This window comes from Acomys minous (assembly GCF_964271855.1).
Source record: "Acomys minous genome assembly, chromosome: 2".
Taxonomy (NCBI): Eukaryota; Metazoa; Chordata; class Mammalia; order Rodentia; family Muridae; genus Acomys; species Acomys minous.
Genome location: NC_140484.1, coordinates 126954091 through 126975187, shown reverse-complemented (window position 1 = coordinate 126975187; position 21097 = coordinate 126954091).

The following is a 21097-nucleotide window of genomic DNA, read 5'->3' as shown; positions in this document are numbered from 1 at the left end:
GAAATTTATGAGCTATTCATCCTGCATTCAAAAGAATATGCTAAAAGCATCATGCTGCCCACAAAAGGTTAAAATGCTGAACACAGAGAATATTATTTGTAAGGATTCCAATTGTCATAGAAAAGTATAACCATAAATCCATATCCTATACTGAAAGCATGTGGAATGGAAAGGCTCCTCAATGCCTATTTCAAGGTTGACTGTGTCAGGCTATTACAACAAAAGTGACATTTTTGTGTCTGTTGAGGGAACAATGTAAAAATGCTAATAAAGATTTTAGGCCACCAAAACTCCAGGAAGAACATAAAATATGAATTATTTAAGATCAACTCTGCCAAATACCCTGCAAATATCCACTTATATAAAATTACTCTCTGTTTACTACGCAAGTATTAGCTCATGGATAAATATTTTTATTAATGTGTTTCATAGCAGAATAATTTAATTTTCACAGATATTCAAATTCTGACATGGTAATCAATGTAACTCCCTATGTTTCTAGTCCCTAGTAACTCTTCCTAAAATAAAAAACAATAATGCTGCTAATAATTCTACTCTTCTAGGTAATGAAAAATATAAAATGTGCTCAGCAGGCTCTCACACATGCCAGGCACTTTGTAATGTGTATCTCTGTCCTGAGTGATGGTGGATGGTTTACTGTATATGATCCTACAATTTCACACTTAGCCCACAATCTCAAAACTCAAGTGTGTGTGTGTGTGTGTGTGTGTGTGTGTGTGTGTGTGTGTGTGTGTGTAACAGTATAACTGGAAATACACATACTGGGAGGACACAGGAAGATCCAAGTAAACAACTTGGATTAAACCCCCAAATAAATGAATTTCTGTTAATTCACTTCCTTAGAAGTTATAGCTTTAAACAGAATGTGATTAGAGTCCCAAGATCTAATAGTAAGAATGAAAATTATAAGTCTTGTCTTATTTCTTGAAAACTCAGCAAGTGGTGATTTTGCCAGTTTCTAATGGGTTTGGTTAGGGCCATAAAAACTTACTTGTAGCATTGTAGACTGTGTCATAGGCATATAATCTCCACACACACGTGCCTATTAGAGCTGTATAGGTTAAGATAGAAAAGTGGTAACTATGAGTACCAAACCTCTTAAATTCCATCAGATGGAAGTGCTACTCTCAATACTAGATAAGCCAGTATTTCTTTGTCAAGCAATACATTTCTACCCCAATGGCCAAATGCAATTTTATGCAGATAATGCAGGTAATATGGGAATTTATTATAGGTTTCAAATCTCTAATGGAACACACTTCTGTTTTGCTGAATATTCAGTAACCTCCTCTGGAATTTATGTTTAGTACTGAGCAAAGACTACATCACCCTTACATTTCCAGGCAAGGGAAAACTATTAATAAGATCAGGCATTTCTTCTTCTAGCACTAACAATTCACTTTCTCTTACCTCTTTCCTGGTCTGTTGTGTGGCTTTTCCTGGTCAGATTAAACAAATGTGTATGCCTCCCAGAGGGAACATCAGTGATCAACTAAAGAAATTCCTCCACCCAAATATATTTTGATAAATATATGTGCTTACTGGTGTTACTAAACAGAGAGGAGGGCTCCCCCTTTCTGAGGTCTAGGAGAGAGGGAAGGGAGACTAGAGATGGAGGGTGGGACTGGAAAGAGATGAAGGAGGGGATGCAATCAGGATGGAAACTGAACAAAATTTTAAAATGTTAAAAATTAAAAAGCATACAAAATATTTTAATTACAGGGGCATGGTTGACTTCAAGTCACCTACTTAACTGAAAATACCATTCCAACATGTGTAGTAAGTCATGAAATTTGCATCTCTGGACCTCCCTGCCTAAACTGCAAGACTCCTTCATTGAAGAGCTATTGACCGATGTCTATATAAACTTGACAAGTAAATATCCTAGTGTTAGAAATGGGATACCTCTTTGGGAATCTGTTTTTCATGGAGGTCCTATAGATTCCCAAACATTACATGATTGCCAATGCTAGTGGTTGTTCTCCAGAACTTGAAGGTAAACCCTGTTTCTGAAGACATCATATATTTGAATCACAGAAAACAGAGATATTGAGAATTTATAGACCTGGAAGTTTCATCTCCACTAGCAAACATTATTAGAATTGTGAGCTGTTTTGCATGGTGTCCAAGGAGAAATACTATCATCAGTATTACCCAGATGTGCTCTGGGATCTATACTAATGACTGATCTGGCAAGTTATGCCACAGATACAGTAGTTGCACAAACATCATAGGAGCAACCAGTCACTTTTTGGTTGAACGGAAAGGCCATTCCAAGAGGTGAAACCAGTAACCTGCATGACTATCAGGACCAAGAACCTGTTGCTATACAGGTAGCAGAACTGAGGGTAGAATGTACTTCTATTATCCTGCTAAATGGGCACAACCCCTAATGATGCATTGATACGACACAGATTTCTCAACCCTCATGATTGAAGCTTCTATGTCAAGGAGATGGATTTTTAACAAAGAGGCCCATAAATGGTCAAGTTACAGATATAAAAGATTATAGAATCCCCAGTCCTAAATGGAACACCTTTATCTTATTTTTCTTACCAAGACTCAGTTGTCATTCATTGAAGAAGAGGAGTGGAAAACATAAGAGCCAAGGCAGTGATGTCTACAAGATGACTACAAGGAGGCTCTCTTCCAGATACAACGAGGGAGCTGCACATATGCATTTAAGGTAGTTCTTACAGCATGCACAATACTTGCACAAGTTCCAGCCAACACAAGTCACATGATAGAGAGGAGAGTTCAGCACAAAGTGCAACCTCTAGCTAAGGCGTTATTGCCAATTGATATCTATGCTGGGGGAAGGCAGTCAGTTTTCTTAAGGGATAGTGTATGATAAACTTACCCAGTTCCTGTGTAAAGGCACACATCCAAGGCTACATGGACAACACAAATTGGGCTTGGTGTGTGTAATAAAATAAGGACATGAAGTTAGATTTTTTTAGGAAAACAGATGAAGTGGAGGAGGTAAATATCATTAAATGCATTGTAAGAAATGTCAATGAACTAATAAAAATTATTTTTAAAAAGTAAAGCCTATACAATATTTAAAAAAAAACACACTTGAGGGGAGGTCTCCTGAGTCTTATAACCAAGAGCCTTGACCACAAACTCATTTGTAGGCATTTAATGCTTAGTACTGGGATCCTGCAGGGAGTATTGTCAGCCCACCAAGAGGCATAACGCCATTACATATAACATTTATATATAATATACATATGTGTGTATTGTGTATAATTTTAGGTAAGTATAAAATTAATATGATTTGTTGAGGCTTTCCTAAATATACCTGGTTATTTGTCAGTGTGACACAGGTATACACCTGGAAACATCACCACTACTGCAGTAAGGAAGAGCACACTTAAATTCTGTCATTCCCAGTGTGTAACGACTTGCCTCTTCTGTTCTTATTCATTTACCTACCCAGAATACATACTTCCTGTTATTACCTCACTACATTATGTACTTTTTAATTAAATTATACAAAAGCTTGGGACCTTGCTAGTGGAAATATACAGTATTTTGGTGAGATAGTTCTCATCATGATTATTTTGAGATTAATCTATTAGGTGGGTTACATCAGTGATTTGTTAAAAAAAATTTTGTTGCTGAATATGCCAGGATACAGACATGCCACATTTTCTCATAAGTTAACTTTTATAGACACCAAGGACATATAATGGGCATATATGCAGAGATGTTAAAAATGTGTAAATAAGCTTTTGTTTCTCTTTTAAAAAATGGATGTAGGTTTTTTGCACTGTGTTGAAAGGTTGTCTTAATTTTTATTAGATTAATTTATCTATTGTTTTGTGTATTTGGGGATTGTGCCTGTGCCATGTGGAGATTATTGTGGAGGTCACAGGGACAAGTAACTGGAGTTATTTTACTCTATTATGTATATCCTAGGGTTGTCATTTAGATTGACAAGTTTATACAGCCACTTTGGAAATCTATCTGGTGCTATCTCAGAAAAATGGGAATAGGGTTTCCTCAAGACCCATCTATTCCACTCCTTGGAATATACCCAGAAGATGCTCCAGCACACAACAAGAAAATTTGCTCAACCATGTTCATAGCAGCCTTATTCATAATAGCCAGAACATGGAAACAGCCTAAGTGTCCATCAGTAGAAGAATGGATAAAGAAACTGTGGTACATATACACTATGGAATACTACTCAGGTATTAAAAACAAGGAATTCCAAAAATTTTTGGATAAATGAATTGAGCTAGAAATGATCATGATGAGTGAGTTAACCCAGAAGCAGAAAGACTCAAATGGTATATACTCACTTATATCTGCATATTAGCCAAAGAACATAGCTTTTGGGTTGAGCATCTAAGCAAAAGCAGAGGAAACTACTAGGGCAAGGTTTGTGTCATGTCCTAAAAGAAGGAACACCATCATGTGGCTTGGAGAGGAAGCAGAAACCATATAAGGTTTGAAAGAAAATGTCATGTCTGGGGAAAAGCAAATCCACAACACCTCTGCAGAATATGGTAGAGCAAATGCAGAACATGAGGAGGTGACACAGGACTGTGACCACAGTGCAAATCACATTCATAATCTGTTCTGTGAGCAGATCTTCACTGTATCTATTTATCACAACATCCATGAAAAAATGTGGAACATGTTTATGCTCAAATATGACTTTGGGAGTCAGTTATGTGGTGGTTTCATGATACAGAGCAGGTCACAAAGGATATAAAGTAGTAATATCTTGATTGAATATAGCCAAGTTTCAATATCAAAATAGCTACTGTAGTGCCAATTTATTTTTTAAAAAATACTAAATATGTTCTTAATATTGTATGCTTCTCCTTTTCTAGTATTTCATGACATCATCAAGTTAAAATTAAGCATTGTCTCATGCAAAATTATATTTTAATTATCTGTAATAGATAATTATTTAAGCTACATATGGAGTTGACATATTCTAAGATAGTAGTGATAAACTATAATTATATGGTATGTCAGATATGCTTATGCTTCATTGACTAGTAGGAGATGCCATAAAGATATACAGAGTTTGGAGCACAACTTTTTCATGATATGATATTCAAAAGGAGAGTCTACCAAACATTCATTTGTATGTAAGAACAAAATATCATCAAACTAAGTATATAGGCAGTTGCTCGTGTGTGGCAAGAGTAGTTTGGTTATGTAGGCTTCCTGAGTTTCATGAGGACTGAGTGTTTTTACCAATGCCATTGCAAAGAAAATAATGTGTTTCCTTAACATATGTGTGGTTCCATGAACAAGAATGTATATTCTGTAACTCACAAGTATGAAACCTCATAAATGAGGTGTTTGGGGTAGAATTTTGTGTAAGAAATTAATGGCAGAACAATTTGAGTAATCAGCCACACTTCCCAAGTCAAATTGAGATAGCACATATGAAATACATTATATTATTTAAATTACATCTTCAATGATTAATCAAATCAATAGTAGTGTCACTGTCATATTTGGTTGTCTTTTAGTTGCCTAGTAAGCATATTATTGCTATATTGGATGCCCCTTTTGTGGTCAAAATTCAGGAATAGACATTCTAGGTTTTTGTACAAAATGCAAAAAGCCAGGTACTCATTTTTGTCCACTCTTTGGCACCAAAGACATGGGCATATAGCTGAGACTGAATCAAAAAATAGATCCAAGAAATTTAAATCTCACTGTTATGACATAAAGAGGGTCATCAAGAAAAAAACTTTTTACTGGTGACAATGGAGAGTCAGCTTCCAGAAAGAGAACACCAGGCATCCAGTGAGCTTTCAGCAGTGTTAGCACCTTATGGTTCCCATGGCAAAGATTTGGTTGTCTGTGTTCACTGAACCTTTAGTTTATATCTAGTCTCTTGGTTCAGTTTTCCCAGCTTTCTATAACTCTGAATTATTAACTGTCTTTTATAAATTCCCTTTCTACTTGAATCCACCAGAATTGATTTTTATTGCTTGCAAGTAAGAAATCTGGCAGATAAAACTTCATTAAAATATAAAAAATGGAATGATCAGGAAATTCAATTAACTTACCAAGACCATACACCCTGTCAGAGGATAGCTGGTGCAATTGAAATTTGGTCTCAGAATATTTTAATATCAAAGACCATCTTCTTTCACTATATTCTTCTGTTAAACATGATTAATCTATTCCTAAATAAGATAAGTTATTATGTTCAAAGTAATTCATATATATATAATAGGAATAAATATTTCTATTATGTAACTCATATTTATAAACTGGAGAGAAATAATCATTAATCCTATATCATAGCACCTACATCTACTTACTGTCAGAAAAAGAACCTCATGACATTGACATGATAGCCAACCAACTATCTCAACTTTACATATGTTTACCTGACCATGTAATGTATAATAAATGCAATCAGCTGACATGGGAAAGCTCAATGGGAGATGTTACAGTTTTATGTGCACTGGTGAAGTAGTCAAGTGTATTCTTTATGTAAGTTCTTTGAGTAGATCACCAAAATGCATTTATTTTTTTCCTCTTTTGGGGTCACTCTGTAAACGTATCAGTTGAGTTTCGGCCAAAGAAATAAAAGAAGAGGCATTATAATCCACTTTCAGTTCTGGTTCATCAAAATATCATATGTGTTCTTCCATTTCACTTCTACAATAGCCACTAAAAGCTCTGTCACAAGAGGGAAGACAGTAGAAACACCGTGGTGGTGGATGAAGAAGAAGCTTACTGAGTCCCAACTCAGATGAACTCAGTCTTGTGTAAAGATGAACAACTGTTCATAGGGTATCAAGTCTCTTCTTGGTAACCTGCTGTCCTTCCTCTGAGTGCCACCAGGTCTCCCCCTCCAGGGGACATGGTCAAAGGTGAGGCACCAGAGTATGTGAGAAAGTCATATCCCACTCTCCATTCTACTGTGGAGAGTGTTCTGTCCATTGTCTAGATCTGGGTAGGGGTTTAAGGTTTCCCACCTGTATTGTCCTTGGCTGGTGCCTTCGTTTGAGCAGGACACCTGGGTCCAAATCTGCCTATCATAATGTTCTACTTGTAGGTTTCTAGGACCCTCTGGATCCTTCTACTTTGCCATTCTCCCATGCTTCTCTCATCTAGAATCCCACTAGAATGTCCTCCCCTCTGTCTCAGTTTCCTGGTAAGTGAAGGCTTTGGTGGGACATGCCCCTTGGGCTAATATGCAGATATAAGTGAGTATATACCATTTGAGTCTTTCTGCTTCTGGGTTAACTCACTCATCATGATCATTTCTAGCTCAATCCATTTATCCACAATTTTCGGGAATTCCTTGTTTTTAATAGCTGAATAGTATTCCATAGTGTATATGTACCACAGTTTCTTTATCCATTATTCTACTGATGGACACTTAGGCTGTTTCCATGTTCTGGCTATTATGAATAAGGCTGCTATGAACATGGTTGAGGTAATCCCCCTCAGGAACAGTCATAGGGGAGGGGAACAAGGGGAAAATGGGAGGGAGGGAAGAATGGGAGGATACAAGGGATGGGATAACCATTGAGATGTAACAAGAATAAATTAATAAAGTAAAAAAATAGAGATAGATATGTACGTAATAAAAATCTGAGAAATACAATACAATGTTGAGTATAAAATTTAAAATACATGTATGTTCAACCTATAAAAATATACTATAATAAAGATAAATTTGTTTCTTTAAAAAAAAAAGATGAACAACTGCTCTGAAGCACCAAAAAGCTATCAAGAGCTTGTTGGTGGGTCTAAAGCAGTGGTTCTCAAACTAGAATCAAATGACCTTTTCACAGAGGTCATGTATCAGATACCCTGCACCTCAGACATACGCATTACAATTCATAACAGTAGTAAAATTACAATTACGAAGTAGCAGCACAAAACTACTTTTGTGAATGGGGTCACCAAATCATTAAAGATTGTATTAAATTGACACAGCATTAGGAAGGCAGAAGACCACTGGTCCTAAAGGAAGTCTCTGTCTCTGTCTCTCTCTGTCTCTGTCTCTCTCTCTGTCTCTCTCTCTGTCTCTCTCTCTCTCTGTGTGTGTATGTGTGTGTGTGTGTGTGTGTGTGTGATGAGCATACACAATCACATGCTGGCATTTATTTTACACTTTGAGAAACTTAGGAACAATTCCATGAATACAATAAACCTTGTGGTTTGAAGTAGCTAGGAGAGACTGACATCAATCAGTATGGTTAAAGAATTTGTCAAAGTCGTGAAAGAATAGATCTCAACTTTAAAATTTAGAACTTAAATAAGTTAAAGTTAATAAAGAAAAAAATCACTGCCTTACTCAACTTACAGTGCCACTAGAATTTATACTGTGTTAGGATTCTAAGTTTCAGAGATGGCATCAAGATACCAAAGGTTATATACCTCACACATGGAAGAAAGTGAATTTGTACTTGGGTCTGCCTATAAGAAGAATGGTTCGGAGATCCAAGATGACAGCGAGCAGTGTGGACCATATTTGAAAGCTCCAGTGAACAATTCAGGGAACTGCACAGATTTCTGAGCCAGGAACACCAAGGTCACCACACCACGGCAGCAGAAGTGCTCCACGGTTTGGAGGGACCAGGGTGCAGAGGACCAGCTTGCCCCTGCACACAGGAGGAGCACGGAATTTCTCGGATCAGAGGAGCAGCAGCAGAGACAGCAGTGTCACTAGCGGCATCAGCGGCACCAGTGGCTCCAGCGGTGGTGGCTGAGGTTTGCAGCTCAGAGCCTTCCAGTGGAGGCAATTGGTGTGGTGGACGGTGGGAGTTGCTGTGGGAGAGGGGAGTCTGGACAGGATTTGAGTCGTGTGGTGCCTTGAGACCCAAACTGGACTCAGAAGACAGTTCAGCCCCAGAGTCCTGGGTTTGCTCAGTGAGCCATGCTGTGGAGAAGCTGGCTCATCTCAGTAAGCAATTCTGCCTGAGGCACAGCTCCCCTGCTGTGACACAGGCTGGGCCGAGTGCTCACTTCCACCCTAGGCTCCAGCTCAGAGCAGCTACAGTTTTCCTGCTGTGACACAAGCTGGGCGGAGCACTCAGTTCCACCCTAGGTGCTTGCTCAGTGCAGTCGCAGTTCTCCTGCTGTGACACAAGCTGGGCAGAGTGCTCAGTTCCACCCTAGGTACATGCTCAGCACAGATGCAGTTCTCCTGCTGTGACGCAAGCTGGGCGGAGCGCTCAATTCCACCCTAGGCACCAGCTCAGCGTAGCCACAGTTTTCCTGCTGTGGCAGACGGTTCAGGCCCTGAGAATCTAGCTGAGCTCGACACGTGGTTCGGACCCAGTATCCCTGGCTGGACTTGGCAGGGAACCCAAAAGACTGTGGATACCTTGGCCTGATCCAACGCTCATTCAGAGACCCAGAACGATTGCAGGACCCACAGCAAAGGGGAGCTGAGGATCACTGGCTGTGAGAGCCTAAAGCTACAGGGCTAACCTCCTGCCATCCACACCAGTGAAATATCAGGGCTTCCAGCCTACGGAAATCGTGAGAAAACAAGTGAATCTATCATCAGACTCTCTCCACCCAACTCTGGAAGTTACCCAACAAAAACAGAGGCGGTAAGATGTCTAAAGGACAGCGTAAAAGCATACGCAAAAAACCCCAAAACAACATGGCGTCTCCAGTTTCCAGCTATCCCAAAGAAAACAACCCAGAGAACTCAAATACAATGGAAACACAAGAAAATGACCTCAAATCCTTGGTAATGAGGATGATAATGGAGGAAACAAATAAATTTTGAAATCAGATGCAGGAAGACGCAGCCAAGCAGGTGCGAGACATAATAGAAGCACATAGAGTGGAACTGGAAATTTTTCAGGAAAATATAAACAACCAGATGAAAGAAATCAAAAAATCTGTTCAAGATATGAAGATGAAAATGAATTCAATGATAAACACACAGACAGAAGAAAAACGAGAACGTGAGACCTCAGAGAAGAAGGCGAATGACACAGTGCTGAGCTTTTCTAACAGAATCCAAGAGATGGAAGAACGAATCTCAAGTCTAGAAGATACAATCACAGATCTTGAAGCAACCATTAAAGAAAATGCCAAATCTGGAAAACTCCTGACACAAAACATCCAAGAAATTAAGGACACCATGAAAAGAAGAAATCTGAGGATAATAGGCATTGAAGAAAGAGAAGATATCAGACTCCAAGGCCCAGAACTATTCTCAACAAAATCATAGAAGAAAATTTCCCCAATCTAAAGAAAGAGATGCCTATAAACATACAAGAGGCATACAGAACACCAAATAGAATTGACCAGAAAAGAAAAACTGCCCGTCACATAATAATCAAAAGACAAAACATACAGAACAAAGAAAAATATTAACAGCTACAAGGTAAAAGGGCCAAATAACATTTAATGGCAAACCTATCAGAATTACACCCGACTTCTCAGCAGAGACCATCAAACCCAGAAGGGCCTGGACAGAGAACCTGCAAACCCTAAGAGTCCACAGATGCCAGGCCAGACTACTTTACCCAGCAAAACTATCAATAACCATTGATGGAGAAAACAAAATATTCCATGACAAAAACAAATTCAAACAGTACCTATTCACAAATCCAGCTTTACAGAAGGTACTAAAAGGAAAATTCCACCCCAAAGGGTCAAGCTGCAACCAAAACTACGCAGGAAATAGATAACTATACCATGGCAAAAACACAACTACACAAACGCTCGACTGGAACCAACATCAAAATTAAGACTCTTAACAGTAACTGGTCATTAATATCTCTCAACATCAATGGTCTTAATTCTCCAATAAAAAGACACAGACTAACTGAATGGGTGCAGAAACGGGATCCAACATTCTTCTGCATTCAAGAAACACATCTCACCCATAATGATAGGCATTACCTCAGGATAAAAGGTTGTAAAAAAATATTCCAAGCAAATGGTCACAAGAAGCAAGCAGGCGTAGACATTTTAACATCGAACAAAATAGACTTTCCACCAAGATTAATCAAAAGGGATGAGGACGGACACTTCATACTCATCAAAGGTAAAGTCAACCAAGATGACATCACAATTCTGAACATCTATGCTCCCAAAACAAGGGCACCCACATTTGTAAAAGATCTGCTAAAAAGGCTTAAACCACACATCGATCCCCACACAATAATAGTGGGAGACGTCAACACCCCACTTTCACTGAAGGACAAGTCATTGAAACAGAAACTAAGCCGAGAAATAACATCATTAACCAATGCCATGGGTCAAATGGATCTAACAGATATCTATAGAACCTTGCACCCAAACAAGAAAGAATATACCTTCTTCTCTGCACCCCATGGATCCTTCTCCAAAATTGATCACATCGTAGTTCACAAAGAAAGCCTCAACAGATACAAGAGGATTGAAATAATACCTTGTATCCTATCAGATCATCATGGGCTTAGGCTGCAATTCAACAACAACAGAAATAACAAAAAGCCTACATGGATGTGGAAACTAAACAATTCTCTGCTAAATGACACCTGGGTCAGGGAAGAAATAAAGAAAGAAATCAAGGAGTTTCTGAAATTCAATGAAAATGAAGGAACAACATACCCAAATTTGTGGGATACATTGAAAGCAGTGCTAAGAGGAAAATTCATGGCACTAAGTGCCTTTAAAAAGAAATTGGAAGCATCGCACATAAGCACCTTTTTTTAAAAATTAATTTATTCATATTACATCTCAGTTGTTAGCCCATCCCATGTATCCTCACATTCCTCCCTTCCTCCCACTTCCCCCTTACTCCCCTCCCCTCCCCTAAGTCTGTGTCTGAGGGGGACCTTCTCCCCCTGTATATGCTCATACGGTATCAAGTCTCTCCTTGGTGACCTATTATCTTTCCTCTGAGTGCCACCAGGCATCTCCATCCAAGGGAAATGTTCAAATATGGGGCACCAGAGTTTGTGTGAAAGTTAGACCTCCTTCTCCACTCAACAGTGGAGAATGTCCATCGGCTAGTCCGGGTAGGGGTTTAAGGTTTATTGCCTATTTTTTCCTTGGCTGTTGCCATAGTTTGCGGAGGACTGACACAACTGGAAGCCCTAGAAAAAAAAGAAGCAGAAACACCCAAAAGGAGTAGATGTCTGGAAATAATCAAACTCAGGGGTGAAATTAACAAATTAGAAATTAAGAAAACAGTCCAAAGAATCAACAAAACCAAGAGCTGGTTCTTTGAGAAAATCAACAAGATAGACAGACCATTAGCCAAACTAACTAAAAGGCAGAGAGACAGTATTGAAATCAACAAAATCAGAAATGAAAAGGGAGACATAACAACAGACACTGAAGAAATACAAAGAATCATAAGATCCTACTTTGAAGGCATATATGCCCCAAAATGTCAAAATCTAAGGGAAATGGACGATTTTCTTGATCAATTTCACTTGCCAAAGTTGAGTGAAGAACAGATAAACAAGCTAAATAATCCCATTTCCCCTACAGAAATTGAAGCATTCATTGATAGTCTCCCAACCAAAAAAAGCCCAGGGCCAGATGGTTTCAGTGCAGAATTCTACCAGACCTTCAAGGGTGACGTAATACCGATACTCTTCAAGCTACTCCAAAAGATAGAAAGGGATGGAACATTACCAAATTCATTCTATGAGGCCATAGTCTCATTGATACCTAAACCTCAAAAAGACTCAACAAAAAAAGAGAATTTCAGACCAATTTCTCTTATGAACATAGATGCAAAAATACTAAATAAAATACTTGCAAAACGAATACAGGAACACATCAAAGATATCATTCATCATGACCAAGTAGGTTTCATTCCAGGCATGCAGGGATGGTTTAATATACGGAAATCCATCAATGTAATCCACCATATAAACAAACTGAAAATAAAAAACCACATGATCATCTCTTTAGATGCAGAGAAAGCATTTGATAAAATCCAACACCCATTCATGTTTAAAGTTTTAGAGAGATCAGGAATACAAGCCACTTTCCTCAACATAATAAAGGCTATATATAGGAAGCCAATAGCCAAAATCAAAGTAAATGGTGAGATACTCAAGGAAATTCCCCTAAAATCAGGAACAAGGCAAGGCTGCCCACTCTCTCCATATCTCTTCAATATAGTACTCGAAGTTCTAGCCAGAGCAGTAAGACAACAAAAGGAGATCAAGGGTATTCAAATGGGAAAGGAGGAAGACAAATTATCCCTATTTGCAGATGATATGATAGTCTATATAAGTGACCCTCAAAATTCCACCAGAGAACTCCTACAGCTGATAAATTCCTTCAGCAAATTGGCTGGATACAAAATTAATTCAAAAAACCTTCCTATACACAAATGACAAGCTTGCAGAGGAAGAAATTAGGAAAACCACACCCTTCACATTAGCCACAAGCAATATAAAGTACTTAGGAGTTATTCTAACTAAGCAAGTGAAGGACTTGTTTGAAAAAAATTTCAAAACTCTAAAGAAAGAGATTGAAGATGACATGAGAAGATGGAATGATCTTCCTTGCTCATGGATCGGGAGAATTAACATAATAAAAATGGCCACCCTACCAGAAGCAATCTACAGATTCAATGCAATCCCTATTAAAATACCTACACAATTTTTTAAAGACATTGAAAGTTCAATTCTGAACTTCATATGGAAAATCAAAAAACCCAGAATAGCTAAAACAATCTTGTACAATAAAAGGTGCTCTGGAGGAGTCTCCATACCTGATCTCAAATTGTACTATAAAGCAATAGTAATTAAAACAGCATGGTACTGGCACAGCAACAGGCTGGTTGATTAGTGAAATCGAATCGAAGACCCAGATATGAATCCACGCACATATGGTCACTTGATTTTCGACAAAGAAGCCAAATCCATTCGATGGAAAAGGGATAGCATCTTCAAAAAATGGTGCTGGTCTAACTGGATGTCTATGTGTAAAAAAATCCAACTGGACCCATATTTGTCACCTTGTGCAAAACTCAAATCCAAGTGGATTAAAGACCTCAACATCAAACCAGAGACACTAAGTCACTCAGAAGAAAAAGTGGGGAAGAGTCTGGAACATATTGGCACAGGAGACAACTTCCTGAACAGAACACCAACAGCCCAGACATTAATGTCAACAATTAATAAATGGGACCTCATGAGGCTGAGAAGCTTCTGTAAGGAAGGTAACACTGTCAAGAGAACAAAGCGACAGCCTACAGACTGGGAAAAGATCTTCACCAACCCTACATCTGACAAAGGTCTAATATTCAAAATATATAAAGAACTCAAGAAATTAAACACCACCAAACCAAATAACCCAATTGAGAAATGGGGCTTGGAACTAAACAGAGAATTCTCAACAGAGGAATATCATATGGCTGAGAAACACTTAAAGAAATGCTCAACCTCCTTAATCATCAGGGAAATGCAAATCAAAACAACTCTGAGATTCCATCTTACCCCCATCAGAATGGCTAAGATCAAAAATTCAAGCGACACCACATGCTGGCGAGGATGTGGGGAGAGAGGAACACTCCTTCATTGCTGGTGGGAATGCAAACTAGTACAACCACTTTGGAAATCTATCTGGTGCTATCTCAGAAAAATGGGAATAGAGCTTCCTCAAGATCCAGCTATTCCACTCCTTGGAATATACCCAGAAGATGCTCCAGCACACAACAAGAAAATTTGCTCAACCATGTTCATAGCAGCCTTATTCATAATAGCCAGAACATGGAAACAGCCTAAGTGTTCCTCAATAGAAGAATGGATAAAGAAACTGTGGTACATATACACTATGGAATACTATTCAGCTATTAAAAACAAGGAATTCCCAAAATTTGTGGATAAATGGATTGAGCTAGAAATGATCATAATGAGTGAGTTAACCCAGAAGCAGAAAGACTCAAATGGTATATACTCACTTATATCTGCATATTAGCCCAAGGGGCATGTCCCACCAAAGCCTTCACTTACCAGGAAACTGAGACAGAGGGGAGGACATTCTAGTGGGACTCTAGATGAGAGAAGCATGGGAGAATGGCAAAGTAGAAGGATCCAGAGGGTCCTAGAAGCCTACAAGTAGAACATTATGAGAGGCCGATTTGGGCTCAGGGGTCCGGCTAAAACTAAGGCACCAGCCAAGGATAATACAGGCGGTAAACCTTAACCTTAAACCCCAACCCAGATCTAGCCAATGGACAGAACACTCTCCACAGTAGAGTGGAGAGTTGGATATGACTTTCTCACATACTCTGGTGCCTCACCTTTGACCATGTCCCCTGGAGGGGGAGACCTGGTGGCACTCAGAGGAAGGATAGCAGGTTACCAAGAAGAGACTTGATACCCTATGAACATATACAGGGGGAGGTAATCCCCCTCAGTCACAGTCATAGGGGAGGGGAATAAGGGGAAAATGGGAGGGAGGGAAGAATGGGAGGATACAAGGGATGGGATAACCATTGAGATGTAACAAGAATAAATTAATAAAGGAGAAAAAAATAAAAAATAAAAAATAAATAAAAAAAGAAGAATGGTTCAATACATAATGATAGGGTGAATATAGTAATCTTATAAAGATGTATAAAGCAAGTGAAAATTCTATATTCTCTACACAGAAAAATACGTGTGGGTGTGGTAACCACAATCCAGAATTCTTAGGTTAATATTGTTGATTCTTAAAAACACCAAATTTTTTTCTCTGCTGAGATGTCAACACAGAAATTTCTATACATGAAAGAACACATTGCCAAGTCATATACAGTTATTTTGTCTATTTAATTAAAATGTGCATTAGCTTCAAAACATGGAACAAATAATCACTTAATATTAAACAATATTCTATAATTTAATTGGCTCACCCTCTTTATGTAGTTGATGTAATCTATAAGAGAAGTAGGAAATTACTAATGTTTTAATTTTTCCTAATTAGCATTAATGGGAAAATCCATTTAACAAATAGTATTTTAGATCACAAATACTGCCTTTTGCATCAGTCTAGTGTACTGAAATATTCACTGATTTCAGATTGTATTTTCCAAACAGAGATATAACATTGTGTCATGACTCTTAGTTGTTAGTTCTTTTTTTTTAGCAAATACTTCATGTGTTAAGAATATTGACATTGATGTATTTTTTATTTTTTTATTCAGCATTCTTCATTCTATTTTACTTCAGTTTGCAACTGTGCTTTTGCAGTTTGAGGCCACAATTATCCGTTCTGATGCATCTGTAGATAAGTCTTTAAGGAAATAGAAATAGGGTTTGGAAACTTAGAGAATGGGTGCTTTAACGCAGACTTTATTCAAGTTGAAATATGGATTTTTTCTCTTGTATTTTTTCTTTATAAGCAATGATATTTGTGTGGTATTGATGCCATGTCAAGAATGTAGCTTTTCTTTTGGTAAAAGTCAGAGTGATACTACAGAATAGAAAATGTATCTTTCATTAGATAAAATGTATCCACTGGTAGAAATAGTACCTAGGATTTGTCAAATCTTTCTAGTGATATATTTGGAATAGTAACTCAATTTTAACCATCATGGCATCTGTATAAGCATAGACTGCTGCCCTATAGATCTAAAATCCTGGATATATATTTAATCTGAACATAGTATTACTTTTAAAAAATAATATAAAAATATGGTTATACATATAAACATATGCATATCTATGCTTATATATACCTGTACATACATTAATAATATTCATTATATATTATAAATCTATGAATGAATTTTGTCTTCTGGTTGGTGTCATAGCTTGACACTGTGCACTCACATTTTAAAAAACTGTCCCTCCTGAAGAGAGATAGAAAGGTTCACCAAGCATCAAGAAATAAACTCACAAGACTCTGGATCTCCTGAAACTTAGAAGAGTCACCAGGCCCCTCTTCAAACATTTATTCTCAATAACAGCTGCTATGGAGTAACAACTCTGACTGGTATCACTACAAGTTGTCAAGGCAGCTCTATAGATACAGCTTTTTAAACTTAGCACCAGGCTTAGGATGCGTGGTTTTATAATTACATGCATCTTAGTCTCCCATGATCTTGCACACAACATTCAGGTAAGTCACTCTACTAAACTCACTGGTTCATTAAGCTGGACTTTAATGGAATAATTTTCTTCTCTTATCATCAAGGCAATATCTGGAGTTGAAAAGACAGTTATTTCTGTCATCCCAGAAATGTCATACAACACAGTAATCCAAATATTACTACAATTATAGATAATATTTTTTTAAAAAAACTTGGAGTTCCTGCCCTGCAAACAAGTCTGACAGAAATATTAGGCCAGAAAGATGAAGATGAGGCTCCAACGTTATAAAGTGTATTGGGTGACTGGTTAGGCAGTAAACTGTCTTAAGTGAATTTGTACATTTTGGAAGCTGCTAATCCACACTGCTGGTTCATCTAGGAATTTAAGTTTTATTTCTTCTCAAGTCTCTGAGGGGCATTGAACACAAGATAGAAGAGTTTTACAACCAAGCTTAGTTGATTAGGGGACAAGATCATCTTAGACTAAGTTTAAGAAGCTAAGCTATTAGAGTTGAGATAGGATAGACATTGAATTTCATTCAGAAATTTAGACTCAACAAGACAGGAAATACACTTACTTCAAATGGGATGAATACAGATGGTCAATTCACTATGAATGTAACATGTATAGAACTCATTATGTCACATGGCTCTCCCTGCTGTATGTAGTTTGTTTTATACATGTATAATAAAATAAAAGTATTAAAATAATAATAATAATAATAATGATATAACAGTCACAAGAACAACAATGGACCTGGAAATAAATGTATTAAAGTGTTTTTAAAAACTTGGAATAGTAAATCAACTTTAAAATGCAAATGTTACAGGTAAGCTAGCTAATAAAGTTTAAACAAAGATCCTATTTTCATACCAGTGGAAATAATCGTAGAGGACTATAAACCAAAGGAAAGCCAGGGAAGTATCAGGAAATTCAGCATTAACAGAGAAATCTCATTGAACCCAAGGGCAGGACTGAACATCAAGAAACTCTTCCCACAGACAAGAAAAACTCATTCCAAAATGCCTGCCCTTCTCTTTGATTTTGTCAGCAAACATTAAGATAACGTGCAGAATTATTATACTTGCAGTGTCAATGGATGCTTTCTTTTTTGTGTCTGACTTTACCCTATGCATTGAGATAAGGCAAATTAGGTGAACGTAACACATATGCCCTAGCTTTCTACCAGGTCAATCTAAGAGTTAAGCTCCTTGCCAAAGCCTATGTGGATGTTAGGAATGTTTTAAAAGCCAGGACGTGGGGCCTTGTCACATTAGGTCTTTTCATAGGCTTGGTTCATGAATCCCAAATCGTAGACCTGGGAAAACTGTAACTTAGCACGACAGAACTGAAGCCCTGGGATCTAGAACAAATCCTTTGATTGGGAGCCTTTGACAAAGGCTGAATTGGACCAGCACGGACTTCCAGTATTTGCACGATCCATGGGCGTGATATGCTTGACTGTGATACAATTGCCTGAGATTTCAGGCCTAGCAATTTTGTGTACGATAACGCATGGGAGCCTCTCAGAACTTTTCACAGGCCTTTTAAACCCTCTCAGGGCACCAGTCACATGACAGAAAGGTGAACATGCACACAGATAAATTCACTCTAACACAAGGGCTTCTTTCAAATGGAGGCACCCTCGCCACTTGAATCTTGTTTCTCCTATAATATAGTCAATGGACTCTGCTTCATTGAGGTCAGTAGAACACTGCATTCATTTCTGTGTGCATTTCTTTTTCTCCTAATAGTAGGAACCATAAAACACCTTTTGTATTTCACTCCTAAAGGTTATTGTCTTTTTAAAAAAAAAAAACCATTTTTATTGACTCTTTGTGACTTCCTCATAATGTACCCTAGTCCTGGTCATTTCACCCCTTCATATCTGCACTTCCCCCTTACAACCTGATGCCCCCCAAAAAATAAACACCACACAAACAAACAACAACAACAAAAACTATAGAACTCATGGTGGAAGCTGTAGTGTATCACAGTGTGTCCCTACACTTCACAGTGTGCAGTGTATCACAGTACAGCCCTCTGTCCACACATCTTCACTTGCAAATGTTCATTGTCTTTACTATGTATTGCACGAAGTTCGTGACGTTACATCAGACCATATCACCTTTGTGAATGCTGTTTCTAGGGACGGGAACAATGTCATCACCAGGCTTCCCCACTCCACGTTTAAGTCACTATGTGAAAATGATCCTTTCTTCCAAGAAGGCAGAGTGAGAAAGCACCCCATTTCTTCTTTAATTTATTATAATGTATTCATATTATATCCCTAATGACATAAGACACTAGACTCATATGTAAGGGTTTTCTTTATTTACTTATTTAAATTTTCTTGACTTCACTATCTAAAGGGAAGATAACCCCAACTGTGGATAGCACTTGAAATAAGAACCAGAAGAAGGAACTGACAGAAACCTCTTTGCCTCCTTGACTTCATGCTTCCTGACTGCCACCTTACAAAGCTCACCTTCCCTGTCTGCAGTTTGCTGACTGCTGTGGCCACCAATACTGCTGCTGGCTTTTGGTAATGCCAGAACATACCTTCTTGCACACCCCAATCTGGACAGCAGGCCGGATGTTCTCCAGGAATCCTCAGGCCTTCAACACCAGATTGGGACTGCTGAGACATCCAGACTAATGGACTGAGGAGGCTTTCTGTTCTCAGGCTTTCCAGTGTGAAGAAAGCTAGTGTTGGGCAGGCCAGACTGTACCGTGAAAATGAATCTAATAAATTATTTTTTTTACCATTTCTATTCTGTAGAATGCATTCCTTCAGAGACCTCCTACTAATACATAAACACATATATCACCACGATAAAATATAAATTATAATTTTTAGGAAGACTTGATGAAGTATGCAAATAGACTAATGTGCAAAGGACAGCTTACACACAGTGCTCCACCTTCCTCATCCTCTTCACCTCTTCCTCGAGTTCTACCCTCCCACAGGAACTCACCCTGTGCCCACACATTATCATGACTTCCTGTACGCGATGGCAGGACTTGACTTTACACCTTAAACTTGACAAAATACTCCAGGCATGCAGCACTGTTTAACAAATATGTGTAGTAAGCTGGTCATTTTCCTCTTTCCCTTCTCACTCTAGTCAATGTTTGTATCTAAGACAAAATAATAAAACTGTGCATATGACTTTAAAGCGTGCTTTTCACTTAATGTTTTGCTGTCCCTTTGTTTCATAATGCTAATTATCACTGTGATGAGTGCTTATTATTTCATCAAGCTGATGTTCCATACTTTTATGACCTCTTGAATATTATTGAGTACTCGGGCTGCATCTTATTTTTCATTATTAAAATGACAGCATAATGAGGTTCTTCATACACTCGTGCCTTTGTCTTCAAAATATTATTCATACTGTGTGCCATCAAGATGTGCCGATATGTCAAAGGAGGTGTGGAAGTTCTTTTGGTTCTTAAAAGGAGTTTGTAAATGAGTTTTGAAATTTTCCCCTCAGATTCATATTCACCAGTGAGGAAATTGTATGCCCAGTTTTTGAAAAGTTAGTGAAACACAGATTCAGTCTTACACCAGATGCCTATCATCTTCACTGCCCAGAAGTCCCTTTGTTCTTAAGAAAGCATTCTCTTCCCAACAACTATAGCTGTGATGGTATTTCTCTTGCTTACATCAGCCCTATTTTTTTTTCAAGCTGGAGTTGATTGTTCTTAGCACAAGTAACGTACCTCTTTGTGTGTTTTCAAGATGGTAAGTAGGTAGGGTGTTCTCTTTCTTACACTAAGTAAAGGTAATACATTTACAGACTTTATCCCTCTCTTCTGGATGCTTGATACATAATATTGGCTTCTCCCTATGTCCTTTCACATGCCATTTTCTCAGAGAGGTCTTGATTTTCAGTAAATAAAATAGACCTCATGCATTCTTGTTATTCTCTTTCTCACTAGCATGTTTTTATATTCTCTATTAAGCATGTATGAAAATACTGACTGGTAAATGACATACCTATTTGTTTCCCCATGACGTCATCTGTCTACATTATGATATACTAACAATAATCTCTATGAGGACAAATCAT